This window comes from Halichoeres trimaculatus, unplaced genomic scaffold (genome assembly GCF_033239565.1).
Source record: "Halichoeres trimaculatus isolate MK-OKI-2021-1 unplaced genomic scaffold, fHalTri1.1 fHalTri1_scaffold_1, whole genome shotgun sequence".
NCBI lineage: Eukaryota > Metazoa > Chordata > Actinopteri > Labriformes > Labridae > Halichoeres > Halichoeres trimaculatus.
In genome coordinates this window covers 4,610,237-4,625,596 of record NW_027437179.1, presented here as the reverse complement: position 1 = coordinate 4,625,596, position 15,360 = coordinate 4,610,237, and positions in this window count along the sequence as shown.

The window sequence follows — 15,360 nt, the reverse complement described above, 5'->3', positions numbered from 1 at the left end:
GCTTTGGCTACCCGTCTGAGGGGACCATGTTTTGGGGTGCTGTTGCAGTTGCTGGATCTCAGGTCTAGCCCTTTGCTGGCTGCATTCCTGAGGTCAACTGCAACAGCTGAGGGGACCATGTTTTGGGGTTCTGTTGCAGTTGCTGAATCTCAGGTATAGCCTTTTGCTGGCTGCATTCCTGAGGCCAACTGCAACAGCTGCTTTGGCTACCCGTCTGAGGGGACCATGTTTTGGGGTGCTGTTGCAGTTGCTGGATCTCAGGTATAGCCCTTTGCTGGCTGCATTCCTGAGGCCAAGTGCAACAGCTGCTTTGGCTACCCGTCTGAGGGGACCATGTTTTGGGGTGCTGTTGCAGTTGCTGGATCTCAGGTATAGCCCTTTGCTGGCTGCATTCCTGAGGCCAACTGCAACAGCTGAGGGGACCATGTTTTGGGGTGGTGTTGCAGTTGCTGGAGCTCAGGTATAGCCCTTTGCTGGCTGCATTCCTGAGGCCAACTGCAACAGCTGCTTTGGCTACCCGTCTGAGGGGACCATGTTTTGGGGTGCTGTTGTAGTTGCTGGATCTCAGGTATAGCCCTTTGCTTGCTGCATTCCTGAGGCCAACTGCAACAGCTGCTTTGTCTACCCGTCTGAGGGGACCATGTTTTGGGGTGCTGTTGCAGTTGCTGGATCTCAGGTATAGCCCTTTGCTGGCTGCATTCCTGAGGCCATCTGCAACAGCTGAGGGGACCATGTTTTGGGGTGCTGTTGCAGCTGCTGGATCTCAGGTATAGCCCTTTGCTGGCTGCATTCCTGAGGCCAACTGCAACAGCTGCTTAGGCTACCCGTCTGAGGGGACCATGTTTTGGGGTGCTGTTGCAGTTGCTTGTTCTCAGGTATAGCCCTTTGCTGGCTCCATTCCTGAGGCCAACTGCAACAGCTGCTTTGGCTACCCGTCTGAGGGGACCATGTTTTGGGGTGCTGTGGCAGTTGCTGGATCTCAGGTCTAGCCCTTTGCTGGCTGCATTCCTGAGGCCAACTGCAACAGCTGCTTTGGCTACCCGTCTGAGGGGACCATGTTTTGGGGTGCTGTTGCAGTTGCTGGATCTCAGGTATAGCCCTTTGCTGGCTGCATTCCTGAGGCCAACTGCAACAGCTGCTTTGGCTACCCGTCTGAGGGGACCATGTTTTGGTGTGCTGTTGCAGTTGCTGGATCTCAGGTATAGCCCTTTGCTGGCCGCATTCCTGAGGCCATCTGCAACAGCTAAGGGGACCATGTTTTGGGGTGCTGTTGCAGTTGCTGGATCTCAGGTATAGCCCTTTGCTGGCTGCATTCCTGAGGCCAACTGCAACAGCTGCTTTGGCTACCCGTCTGAGGGGACCATGTTTTGGGGTGCTGTTGCAGTTGCTGGATCTCAGGTATAGCCCTTTGCTGGCTGCATTCCTGAGGCCAACTGCAACAGCTGCTTTGTCTACTCGTCTGAGGGGACCATGTTTTGGGGTGCTGTTGCAGTTGCTGGATCTCAGGTCTAGCCCTTTGCTGGCTGCATTCCTGAGGCCATCTGCAACAGCTGAGGGGACCATGTTTTGGGGTGCTTTTGCAGTTGCTGGATCTCAGGTATAGCCCTTTGCTGGCTGCATTCCTGAGGTCAACTGCAACAGCTGCTTTGGCTACCCGTCTGAGGGGACCATGTTTTTGGGTGCTGTTGCAGTTGCTTGTTCTCAGGTATAGCCCTTTGCTTGCTCCATTCCTGAGGCCAACTGCAACAGCTGCTTTGGCTACCCGTCTGAGGGGACCATGTTTTGGGGTGCTGTGGCAGTTGCTGGATCTCAGGTATAGCCTTTTGCTGGCTGCATTCCTGAGGCAGACTGCAACAGCTGCTTTGGCTACCCGTCTGAGGGGACCATGTTTTGGGGTGCTGTTGCAGTTGCTGGATCTCAGGTATAGCCCTTTGCTGGCTGCATTCCTGAGGCCAACTGCAACAGCTGCTTTGGCTACCCGTCTGAGGGGACCATGTTTTGGGGTGCTGCTGCAGTTGCTGGATCTCAGGTATAGCCCTTTGCTGGCTGCATTCCTGAGGCCAACTGCAACAGCTGCTTTGGCTACCCGTCTGAGGGGACCATGTTTTGGGGTGCTGTTGCAGTTGCTGGATCTCAGGTATAGCCCTTTGCCGGCTGCATTCCTGAGGCCAACTGCAACAGCTGCTTTGGCTACCCGTCTGAGGGGACCATGTTTTGGGGTGCTGTTGCAGTTGCTGGATCTCAGGTATAGCCCTTTGCTGGCTGCATTCCTGAGGCCAACTGCAACAGCTGCTTTGGCTACCGTCTGAGGGGACCATGTTTTGGGGTGCTGTTGCAGTTGCTGGATCTCACGTATAGCCCTTTGCTGGCTACATTCCTGAGGCCAACTGCAACAGCTGCTTTGGCTACCCGTCTGAGGGGACCATGTTTTGGGGTGCTGTTGCAGTTGTTGGATCTCAGGTATAGCCCTTTGCTGGCTGCATTCCTGAGGCCAACTGCAACAGCTGCTTTGGCTACCCGTCTGCGGGGACCATGTTTTGGGGTGCTGTTGCAGTTGCTGGATCTCAGGTCTAGCCCTTCGCTGGCTGCATTCCTGAGGCCAACTGCAACAGCTGAGGGGACCATGTTTTGGGGTGCTGTTGCAGTTGCTGGATCTTCGGTATAGCCTTTTGCTGGCTGAATTCCTGAGGCCAACTGCAACAGCTGCTTTGGCTACCCGTCTGAGGGGACCATGTTTTGGGGTGCTGTTGCAGTTGCTGGATCTCAGGTATAGCCCTTTGCTGGCTGCATTCCTGAGGCCAACTGCAACAGCTGCTTTGGCTACCCGTCTGAGGGGACCATGTTTTGGGGTGCTGTTGCAGTTGCTGGATCTCAGGTATGACCCTTTTCTGGCTGCATTCCTGAGGCCAACTGCAACAGCTGCTTTGGCTACCCGTCTGAGGGGACCATGTTTTGGGGTGCTGTTGCAGTTGCTGGATCAAAGGTATAGCCCTTTGCTGGCTGCATTCCTGAGGCCAACTGCAACAGCAGCTTTGGCTACCCGTCTGAGGGGACCATGTTTTGGGGTGCTGTTGCAGTTGCTGGATCTCAGGTATAGCCCTTTGCTGGCTGCATTCCTGAGGCCAACTGCAACAGCTGCTTTGGCTACCCGTCTGAGGGGACCATGTTTTGGGGTGCTGTTGCAGTTGCTGTATCTCAGGTCTAGCCCTTTGCTGGCTGCATTCCTGAGGCCAACTGCAACAGCTGAGGGGACCATGTTTTGGGGTGCTGTTGCAGTTGCTGGATCTTCGGTATAGCCTTTTGCTGGCTGAATTCCTGAGGCCAACTGCAACAGCTGAGGGGACCATGTTTTGGGGTGCTGTTGCAGTTGCTGGATCTCAGGTATAGCCCTTTGCTGGCTGCATTCCTGAGGCCATCTGCAACAGCTGAGGGGACCATGTTTTTGGGTGCTGTTGCAGTTGCTGGATCTCAGGTATAGCCCTTTGCTGGCTGCATTCCTGAGGTCAACTGCAACAGCTGCTTTGGCTACCCGTCTGAGGGGACCATGTTTTTGGGTGCTGTTGCAGTTGCTTGTTCTCAGGTATAGCCCTTTGCTGGCTGCATTCCTGAGGCCAACTGCAAAAGCTGCTTTGGCTACCCGTCTGAGGGCACCATGTTTTGTGGTGCTGTTGCAGTTGCTGGATCTCAGGTATAGCCCTTTGATGGCTGCATTCCTGAGGCCAACTGCAACAGCTGCTTTGGCAACCTGTCTGAGGGGACCATGTTTTGGGGTGCTTTTGCAGTTGCTGGATCTCAGGTATAGCCCTTTGCTGGCTGCATTCCTGAGGCCAAGTGCAACAGCTGCTTTGGCTACCCGTCTGAGGGCACCATGTTTTGTGGTGCTGTTGCAGTTGCTGGATCTCAGGTGAAGCCCTTTGCTGGCTGCATTCATGAGGCCAACTGCAACAGCTGAGGGGACCATGTTTTGGGGTGCTGTTGCAGTTGCTGGATGTCAGGTATAGCCCTTTGCTGGCTGCATTCCTGAGGCCAACTGCAACAGCTGAGGGGACCATGTTTTGGGGTGCTGTTGCAGTTGCTGGATCTCAGGTATAGCCCTTTTCTGGCTGCATTCCTGAGGCCAACTGCAACAGCTGCTTTGGCTACCCTTCTGAGGGGACCATGTTTTGGGGTGCTGTTGCAGTTGCTGGATCTCAGGTATAGCCCTTTGCTGGCTGCAATCCTGAGGCCAACTGCAACAGCTGCTTTGGCTACCTGTCTGAGGGGACCATGTTTTTGGGTGCTGTTGCAGTTGCTGGATCTCAGGTATAGCTTTTTGCTGGCTGCATTCCTGAGGCCAACTGCAACAGCTGCTTTGGCTACCCGTCTGAGGGGACCATGTTTTGGGGTGCTGTTGCAGTTGCTGGATCTCAGGTATAGCCCTTTGCTGGGTGCATTCCTGAGGCCAACTGCAACAGCTGCTTTGGCTACCCATCTGAGGGGACCATGTTTTGGGGTGCTGTTGCAGTTGCTGGATCTCAGGAATAGCCCTTTGCTGGCTGCATTCCTGAGGCCAACTGCAACAGCTGCTTTGGCTACCCGTCTGAGGGGACCATGTTTTGGGGTGCTGTTGCAGTTGCTGGATCTCAGGTATGACCCTTTTCTGGCTGCATTCCTGAGGCCAACTGCAACAGCTGCTTTGGCTACCCGTCTGAGGGGACCATGTTTTGGGGTGCTGTTGCAGTTGCTGGATTTCAGGTAAAGCCCTTTGCTGGGTGTATTCCTGAGGCCAACTGCAACAGCTGCTTTGGCTACCCGTCTGAGGGGACCATGTTTTGGGGTGCTGTTGCAGTTGCTGGATCTCAGGTATAGCCCTTTGCTGGCTGCATTCCTGAGGCCAACTGCAACAGCTGAGGGGACCATGTTTTGGGGTGCTGTTGCAGTTGCTGGATCTCAGGTATAGCCCTTTTCTGGCTGCATTCCTGAGGCCAAGTGCAACAGCTGCTTTGGCTACCCGTCTGGCTGCAGTTGCTGGATCTCAGGTATAGCCCTTTGCTGGCTACATTCCTGAGGCCGAACTGCAACAGCTGCTTTGGCTACCCGTCTGAGGGGACCATGTTTTGGGGGTGCTGTTGCAGTTGCTGGATCTCAGGTATAGCCCTTTGCTGGAGCTGCATTCCTGAGGCCAACTGCCAACAGCTGCTTTGGCTACCCGTCTGAGGGGGACCATGTTTTGGGTGTGCTGTTGCAGTTGCTGGATCTCAGGTATAGCCCTTGCTGGCTGCATTCCTGAGGCCAACTGCAACAGCTGCTTTGGCTACCCGGTCTGAGGGGGACCATTGTTTGGGGTGCTGTTGCAGTTGCTGGATCTCAGGTAGGGTGGTGGAAGGAGCCCTTTGCTGGCTGCATTCCTGAGGCCAACTGCAACAGCTGCTTTGGCTACCCGTCTGAGGGGACCATGTTTTTGGGTGCTGTTGCAGTTGCTGGATCTCAGGTATAGCCCTTTGCTGGCTGCATTCCTGAGGCCAACTGCAACAGCTGCTTTGGCTACCCGTCTGAGGGGACCATGTTTTGGGGTGCTGTTGCAGTTGCTGGATCTCAGGTATAGCCCTTTGCTGAGCTGCCATTCCTGAGGCCAACTGCAACAGCTGCCTTTGGCTACCCGTCTGAGGGGACCATGTTTTCGGGGTGCTGTTGCAGTTGCTGGATCTCAGGTATAGCCCTTTGCTGGCTGCATTCCTGAGGCCAACTGCAACAGCTGCTTTGGCTACCCGTCTGAGGGGACCCATGTTTTGGGGTGCCTGTTGCAGTTGCTGGATCTCAGGTATAGCCCTTTGCTGGCTGCATTCCTGAGGCCAACTGCAACAGCTGCTTTGGCTACCCGTCTGAGGGGACCATGTTTTGGGGTGCTGTTGCAGTTGCTGGATCTCAGGTATAGCCCTTTGCTGGCTGCATTCCTGAGGCCAACTGCAACAGCTGCTTTGGCTACCCGTCTGAGGGGACCATGTTTTGGGGTGCTGTTGCAGTTGCTGGATCTCAGGTATAGCCCTTTGCTGGCTGCATTCCTGAGGCCAACTGCAACAGCTGCTTTGGCTACCCGTCTGAGGGGACCATGTTTTGGGGTGCTGTTGCAGTTGCTGGATCTCAGGTATAGCCCTTTGCTGGCTGCATTCCTGAGGCCAACTGCAACAGCTGCTTTGGCTACCCGTCTGAGGGGACCCATGTTTTGGGGTGCTGTTGCAGTTGCTGGATCTCAGGTATAGCCCTTTGCTGGCTGCATTCCTGAGGCCAACTGCAACAGCTGCTTTGGCTACCCGTCTGAGGGGACCATGTTTTGGGGTGCTGTTGCAGTTGCTGGATCTCAGGTATAGCCCTTTGCTGGCTGCATTCCTGAGGCCAACTGCAACAGCTGCTTTGGCTACCCGTCTGAGGGGACCATGTTTTGGGGTGCTGTTGCAGTTGCTGGATCTCAGGTATAGCCCTTTGCTGGCTGCATTCCTGAGGCCAACTGCAACAGCTGCTTTGGCTACCCCGTCTGAGGGGACCATGTTTTGGGGTGCTGTTGCAGTTGCTGGATCTCAGGTATAGCCCTTTGCTGGCTGCATTCCTGAGGCCAACTGCAACAGCTGCTTTGGCTACCCGTCTGAGGGGACCATGTTTTGGGGTGCTGTTGCAGTTGCTGGATCTCAGTATAGCCCTTTGCTGGCTGCATTCCTGAGGCCAACTGCAACAGCTGCTTTGGCTACCCGTCTGAGGGGACCATGTTTTGGGGTGCTGTTGCAGTTGCTGGATCTCAGGTATAGCCCTTTGCTGGCTGCATTCCTGAGGCCAACTGCAACAGCTGCTTTGGCTACCCGTCTGAGGGGACCATGTTTTGGGGTGCTGTTGCAGTTGCTGGATCTCAGGTATAGCCCTTTGCTGGCTGCATTCCTGAGGCCAACTGCAACAGCTGCTTTGGCTACCCGTCTGAGGGGACCATGTTTTGGGGTGCTGTTGCAGTTGCTGGATCTCAGGTATAGCCCTTTGCTGGCTGCATTCCTGAGGCCAACTGCAACAGCTGCTTTGGCTACCCGTCTGAGGGGACCATGTTTTGGGGTGCTGTTGCAGTTGCTGGATCTCAGGTATAGCCCTTTGCTGGCTGCATTCCTGAGGCCAACTGCAACAGCTGCTTTGGCTACCCGTCTGAGGGGACCATGTTTTGGGGTGCTGTTGCAGTTGCTGGATCTCAGGTATAGCCCTTTGCTGGCTGCATTCCTGAGGCCAACTGCAACAGCTGCTTTGGCTACCCGTCTGAGGGGACCATGTTTTGGGGGTGCTGTTGCAGTTGCTGGATCTCAGGTATAGCCCTTTGCTGGCTGCATTCCTGAGGCCAACTGCAACAGCTGCTTTGGCTACCCGTCTGAGGGGACCATGTTTTGGGGTGCTGTTGCAGTTGCTGGATCTCAGGTATAGCCCTTTGCTGGCTGCATTCCTGAGGCCAACTGCAACAGCTGCTTTGGCTACCCGTCTGAGGGGACCATGTTTTGGGGTGCTGTTGCAGTTGCTGGATCTCAGGTATAGCCCTTTGCTGGCTGCATTCCTGAGGCCAACTGCAACAGCTGCTTTGGGCTACCCGTCTGAGGGGACCATGTTTTGGGGTGCTGTTGCAGTTGCTGGATCTCAGGTATAGCCCTTTGCTGGCTGCATTCCTGAGGCCAACTGCAACAGCTGCTTTGGCTACCCGTCTGAGGGACCATGTTTTGGGGTGCTGTTGCAGTTGCTGGATCTCAGGTATAGCCCTTTGCTGGCTGCATTCCTGAGGCCAACTGCAACAGCTGCTTTGGCTACCCGTCTGAGGGGACCATGTTTTGGGGTGCTGTTGCAGTTGCTGGATCTCAGGTATAGCCCTTTGCTGGCTGCATTCCTGAGGCCAACTGCAAACAGCTGCTTTGGCTACCCGTCTGAGGGGACCATGTTTTGGGGTGCTGTTGCAGTTGCTGGATCTCAGGTATAGCCCTTTGCTGGCTGCATTCCTGAGGCCAACTGCAACAGCTGCTTTGGCTACCCGTCTGAGGGGACCATGTTTTGGGGTGCTGTTGCAGTTGCTGGATTCTCAGGTATAGCCCCTTTGCTGGCTGCATTCCTGAGGCCAACTGCAACAGCTGCTTTGGCTACCCGTCTGAGGGGACCATGTTTTGGGGTGCTGTTGCAGTTGCTGGATCTCAGGTATAGCCCTTTGCTGGCTGCATTCCTGAGGCCAACTGCAACAGCTGCTTTGGCTACCCCGTCTGAGGGGACCATGTTTTTGGGGTGCTGTTGCAGTTGCTGGATCTCAGGTATAGCCCTTTGCTGGCTGCATTCCTGAGGCCAACTGCAACAGCTGCTTTGGCTACCCGTCTGAGGGGGACCATGTTTTGGGGTGCTGTTGCAGTTGCTGGATCTCAGGTATAGCCCTTTGCTGGCTGCATTCCTGAGGCCAACTGCAACAGCTGCTTTGGCTACCCGTCTGAGGGGACCATGTTTTGGGGTGCTGTTGCAGTTGCTGGATCTCAGGTATAGCCCTTTGCTGGCTGCATTCCTGAGGCCAACTGCAACAGCTGCTTTGGCTACCCGTCTGAGGGGGACCATGTTTTGGGGTGCTGTTGCAGTTGCTGGATCTCAGGTATAGCCCTTTGCTGGCTGCATTCCTGAGGCCAACTGCAACAGCTGCTTTGGCTACCCGTCTGAGGGGACCATGTTTTGGGGTGCTGTTGCAGTTGCTGGATCTCAGGTATAGCCCTTTGCTGGCTGCATTCCTGAGGCCAACTGCAACAGCTGCTTTGGCTACCCGTCTGAGGGGACCATGTTTTGGGGTGCTGTTGCAGTTGCTGGATCTCAGGTATAGCCCTTTGCTGGCTGCATTCCTGAGGCCAACTGCAACAGCTGCTTTGGCTACCCGTCTGAGGGGACCATGTTTTGGGGTGCTGTTGCAGTTGCTGGATCTCAGGTATAGCCCTTTGCTGGCTGCATTCCTGAGGCCAACTGCAACAGCTGCTTTGGCTACCCGTCTGAGGGGACCATGTTTTGGGGTGCTGTTGCAGTTGCTGGATCTCAGGTATAGCCCTTTGCTGGCTGCATTCCTGAGGCCAACTGCAACAGCTGCTTTGGCTACCCGTCTGAGGGGACCATGTTTTGGGGTGCTGTTGCAGTTGCTGGATCTCAGGTATAGCCCTTTGCTGCTGCATTCCTGAGGCCAACTGCAACAGCTGCTTTGGCTACCCGTCTGAGGGGACCATGTTTTGGGGTGCTGTTGCAGTTGCTGGATCTCAGGTATAGCCCTTTGCTGGCTGCATTCCTGAGGCCACTGCAACAGCTGCTTTGGCTACCCGTCTGAGGGGACCATGTTTTTGGGGTGCTGTTGCAGTTGCTGGATCTCAGGTATAGCCCCTTTGCTGGCTGCATTCCTGAGGCCAACTGCAACAGCTGCTTTGGCTACCCGTCTGAGGGGACCATGTTTTGGGGTGCTGTTGCAGTTGCTGGATCTCAGGTATAGCCCTTTGCTGGCTGCATTCCTGAGGCCAACTGCAACAGCTGCTTTGGCTACCCGTCTGAGGGGACCATGTTTTGGGGTGCTGTTGCAGTTGCTGGATCTCAGGTATAGCCCTTTGCTGGCTGCATTCCTGAGGCCAACTGCAACAGCTGCTTTGGGCTACCCGTCTGAGGGGACCATGTTTTGGGTGCTGTTGCAGTTGCTGGATCTCAGGTATAGCCCTTTGCTGGCTGCATTCCTGAGGCCAACTGCAACAGCTGCTTTGGCTACCCGTCTGAGGGGACCATGTTTTGGGGTGCTGTTGCAGTTGCTGGATCTCAGGTATAGCCCTTTGCTGGCTGCATTCCTGAGGCCAACTGCAACAGCTGCTTTGGCTACCCGTCTGAGGGGGACCATGTTTTGGGGTGCTGTTGCAGTTGCTGGATCTCAGGTATAGCCCTTTGCTGGCTGCATTCCTGAGGCCAACTGCAACAGCTGCTTTGGCTACCCGTCTGAGGGGACCATGTTTTGGGGTGCTGTTGCAGTTGCTGGATCTCAGGTATAGCCCTTTGCTGGCTGCATTCCTGAGGCCAACTGCAACAGCTGCTTTGGCTACCCGTCTGAGGGGACCATGTTTTGGGGTGCTGTTGCAGTTGCTGGATCTCAGGTATAGCCCTTTGCTGGCTGCATTCCTGAGGCCAACTGCAACAGCTGCTTTGGCTACCCGTCTGAGGGGGACCATGTTTTGGGGTGCTGTTGCAGTTGCTGGATCTCAGGTATAGCCCTTTGCTGGCTGCATTCCTGAGGCCAACTGCAACAGCTGCTTTGGCTACCCGTCTGAGGGGACCATGTTTTGGGGTGCTGTTGCAGTTGCTGGATCTCAGGTATAGCCCTTTGCTGGCTGCATTCCTGAGGCCAACTGCAACAGCTGCTTTGGCTACCCGTCTGAGGGGACCATGTTTTGGGGTGCTGTTGCAGTTGCTGGATCTCAGGTATAGCCCTTTGCTGGCTGCATTCCTGAGGCCAACTGCAACAGCTGCTTTGGCTACCCGTCTGAGGGGACCATGTTTTGGGGTGCTGTTGCAGTTGCTGGATCTCAGGTATAGCCCTTTGCTGGCTGCATTCCTGAGGCCAACTGCAACAGCTGCTTTGGCTACCCGTCTGAGGGGACCATGTTTTGGGTGCTGTTGCAGTTGCTGGATCTCAGGTATAGCCCTTTGCTGGCTGCATTCCTGAGGCCAAACTGCAACAGCTGCTTTGGCTACCCGTCTGAGGGGACCATGTTTTGGGGTGCTGTTGCAGTTGCTGGATCTCAGGTATAGCCCTTTGCTGGCTGCATTCCTGAGGCCAACTGCAACAGCTGCTTTGGCTACCCGTCTGAGGGGACCATGTTTTGGGGTGCTGTTGCAGTTGCTGGATCTCAGGTATAGCCCTTTGCTGGCTGCATTCCTGAGGCCAACTGCAACAGCTGCTTTGGCTACCCGTCTGAGGGGACCATGTTTTGGGGTGCTGTTGCAGTTGCTGGATCTCAGGTATAGCCCTTTGCTGGCTGCATTCCTGAGCCAACTGCAACAGCTGCTTTGGCTAGCCCGTCTGAGGGGACCATGTTTTGGGGTGCTGTTGCAGTTGCTGGATCTCAGGTATAGCCCTTTGCTGGCTGCATTCCTGAGGCCAACTGCAACAGCTGCTTTGGCTACCCGTCTGAGGGGACCATGTTTTGGGGTGCTGTTGCAGTTGCTGGATCTCAGGTATAGCCCTTTGCTGGCTGCATTCCTGAGGCCAACTGCAACAGCTGCTTTTGGCTACCCGTCTGAGGGGACCATGTTTTGGGGTGCTGTTGCAGTTGCTGGATCTCAGGTATAGCCCTTTGCTGGCTGCATTCCTGAGGCCAACTGCAACAGCTGCTTTGGCTACCCGTCTGAGGGGACCATGTTTTGGGTGCTGTTGCAGTTGCTGGATCTCAGGTATAGCCCTTTGCTGGCTGCATTCCTGAGGCCAACTGCAACAGCTGCTTTGGCTACCCGTCTGAGGGGACCATGTTTTGGGGTGCTGTTGCAGTTGCTGGATCTCAGGTATAGCCCTTTGCTGGCTGCATTCCTGAGGCCAACTGCAACAGCTGCTTTGGCTACCCGTCTGAGGGGACCATGTTTTGGGGTGCTGTTGCAGTTGCTGGATCTCAGGTATAGCCCTTTGCTGGCTGCATTCCTGAGGCCAACTGCAACAGCTGCTTTGGCTACCCGTCTGAGGGGACCATGTTTTGGGGTGCTGTTGCAGTTGCTGGATCTCAGGTATAGCCCTTTGCTGGCTGCATTCCTGAGGCCAACTGCAACAGCTGCTTTTGGCTACCCGTCTGAGGGGACCATGTTTTGGGGTGCTGTTGCAGTTGCTGGATCTCAGGTATAGCCCTTTGCTGGCTGCATTCCTGAGGCCAACTGCAACAGCTGCTTTGGCTACCCGTCTGAGGGGACCATGTTTTGGGGTGCTGTTGCAGTTGCTGGATCTCAGGTATAGCCCTTTGCTGGCTGCATTCCTGAGGCCAACTGCAACAGCTGCTTTGGCTACCCGTCTGAGGGGGACCATGTTTTGGGGTGCTGTTGCAGTTGCTGGATCTCAGGTATAGCCCTTTGCTGGCTGCATTCCTGAGGCCAACTGCAACAGCTGCTTTGGCTACCCGTCTGAGGGGACCATGTTTTGGGGTGCTGTTGCAGTTGCTGGATCTCAGGTATAGCCCTTTGCTGGCTGCATTCCTGAGGCCAACTGCAACAGCTGCTTTGGCTACCCGTCTGAGGGGACCATGTTTTGGGGTGCTGTTGCAGTTGCTGGATCTCAGGTATAGCCCTTTGCTGGCTGCATTCCTGAGGCCAACTGCAACAGCTGCTTTGGCTACCCGTCTGAGGGGACCATGTTTTGGGGTGCTGTTGCAGTTGCTGGATCTCAGGTATAGCCCTTTGCTGGCTGCATTCCTGAGGCCAACTGCAACAGCTGCTTTGGCTACCCGTCTGAGGGGACCATGTTTTTGGGGTGCTGTTGCAGTTGCTGGATCTCAGGTATAGCCCTTTGCTGGCTGCATTCCTGAGGCCCAACTGCAACAGCTGCTTTGGCTACCCGTCTGAGGGGACCATGTTTTGGGGTGCTGTTGCAGTTGCTGGATCTCAGGTATAGCCCTTTGCTGGCTGCATTCCTGAGGCCAACTGCAACAGCTGCTTTGGCTACCCGTCTGAGGGGACCATGTTTTGGGGTGCTGTTGCAGTTGCTGGATCTCAGGTATAGCCCTTTGCTGGCTGCATTCCTGAGGCCAACTGCAACAGCTGCTTTGGCTACCCGTCTGAGGGGACCATGTTTTGGGGTGCTGTTGCAGTTGCTGGATCTCAGGTATAGCCCTTTGCTGGCTGCATTCCTGAGGCCAACTGCAACAGCTGCTTTGGCTACCCGTCTGAGGGGACCATGTTTTGGGGTGCTGTTGCAGTTGCTGGATCTCAGGTATAGCCCTTTGCTGGCTGCATTCCTGAGGCCAACTGCAACAGCTGCTTTGGCTACCCGTCTGAGGGGACCATGTTTTGGGGTGCTGTTGCAGTTGCTGGATCTCAGGTATAGCCCTTTGCTGGCTGCATTCCTGAGGCCAACTGCAACAGCTGCTTTGGCTACCCGTCTGAGGGGACCATGTTTTGGGGTGCTGTTGCAGTTGCTGGATCTCAGGTATAGCCCTTTGCTGGCTGCATTCCTGAGGCCAACTGCAACAGCTGCTTTGGCTACCCGTCTGAGGGGACCATGTTTTGGGGTGCTGTTGCAGTTGCTGGATCTCAGGTATAGCCCTTTGCTGGCTGCATTCCTGAGGCCAACTGCAACAGCTGCTTTGGCTACCCGTCTGAGGGGACCATGTTTTGGGGTGCTGTTGCAGTTTGCTGGATCTCAGGTATAGCCCTTTGCTGGCTGCATTCCTGAGGCCAACTGCAACAGCTGCTTTGGCTACCCGTCTGAGGGGACCATGTTTTGGGGTGCTGTTGCAGTTGCTGGATCTCAGGTATAGCCCTTTGCTGGCTGCATTCCTGAGGCCAACTGCAACAGCTGCTTTGGCTACCCGTCTGAGGGGGACCATGTTTTGGGGTGCTGTTGCAGTTGCTGGATCTCAGGTATAGCCCTTTGCTGGCTGCATTCCTGAGGCCAACTGCAACAGCTGCTTTGGCTACCCGTCTGAGGGGACCATGTTTTGGGGTGCTGTTGCAGTTGCTGGATCTCAGGTATAGCCCCTTTGCTGGCTGCATTCCTGAGGCCAACTGCAACAGCTGCTTTGGCTACCCGTCTGAGGGGACCATGTTTTGGGGTGCTGTTGCAGTTGCTGGATCTCAGGGTATAGCCCTTTGCTGGCTGCATTCCTGAGGCCAACTGCAACAGCTGCTTTGGCTACCCGTCTGAGGGGACCATGTTTTGGGGTGCTGTTGCAGTTGCTGGATCTCAGGTATAGCCCTTTGCTGGCTGCATTCCTGAGGCCAACTGCAACAGCTGCTTTGGCTACCCGTCTGAGGGGACCATGTTTTGGGGTGCTGTTGCAGTTGCTGGATCTCAGGTATAGCCCTTTGCTGGCTGCATTCCTGAGGCCAACTGCAACAGCTGCTTTGGCTACCCGTCTGAGGGGACCATGTTTTGGGGTGCTGTTGCAGTTGCTGGATCTCAGGTATAGCCCTTTGCTGGCTGCATTCCTGAGGCCAACTGCAACAGCTGCTTTGGCTACCCGTCTGAGGGGACCATGTTTTGGGGTGCTGTTGCAGTTGCTGGATCTCAGGTATAGCCCTTTGCTGGCTGCATTCCTGAGGCCAACTGCAACAGCTGCTTTGGCTACCCGTCTGAGGGGACCATGTTTTGGGGTGCTGTTGCAGTTGCTGGATCTCAGGTATAGCCCTTTGCTGGCTGCATTCCTGAGGCCAACTGCAACAGCTGCTTTGGCTACCCGTCTGAGGGGACCATGTTTTGGGGTGCTGTTGCAGTTGCTGGATCTCAGGTATAGCCCTTTGCTGGCTGCATTCCTGAGGCCAACTGCAACAGCTGCTTTGGCTACCCGTCTGAGGGGACCATGTTTTGGGGTGCTGTTGCAGTTGCTGGATCTCAGGTATAGCCCTTTGCTGGCTGCATTCCTGAGGCCAACTGCAACAGCTGCTTTGGCTACCCGTCTGAGGGGGACCATGTTTTTGGGGTGCTGTTGCAGTTGCTGGATCTCAGGTATAGCCCTTTGCTGGCTGCATTCCTGAGGCCAACTGCAACAGCTGCTTTGGCTACCCGTCTGAGGGGACCATGTTTTGGGGTGCTGTTGCAGTTGCTGGATCTCAGGTATAGCCCTTTGCTGGCTGCATTCCTGAGGCCAACTGCAACAGCTGCTTTGGCTACCCGTCTGAGGGGACCATGTTTTGGGGTGCTGTTGCAGTTGCTGGATCTCAGGTATAGCCCTTTGCTGGCTGCATTCCTGAGGCCAACTGCAACAGCTGCTTTGGCTACCCGTCTGAGGGGACCATGTTTTGGGGTGCTGTTGCAGTTGCTGGATCTCAGGTATAGCCCTTTGCTGGCTGCATTCCTGAGGCCAACTGCAACAGCTGCTTTGGCTACCCGTCTGAGGGGACCATGTTTTGGGGTGCTGTTGCAGTTGCTGGATCTCAGGTATAGCCCTTTGCTGGCTGCATTCCCTGAGGCCAACTGCAACAGCTGCTTTGGCTACCCGTCTGAGGGGGACCGACCATGTTTTGGGGTGCTGTTGCAGTTGCTGGATCTCAGGTATAGCCCTTTGCTGGCTGCATTCCTGAGGCCAACTGCAACAGCTGCTTTGGCTACCCGTCTGAGGGGACCATGTTTTGGGGTGCTGTTGCAGTTGCTGGATCTCAGGTATAGCCCTTTGCTGGCTGCATTCCTGA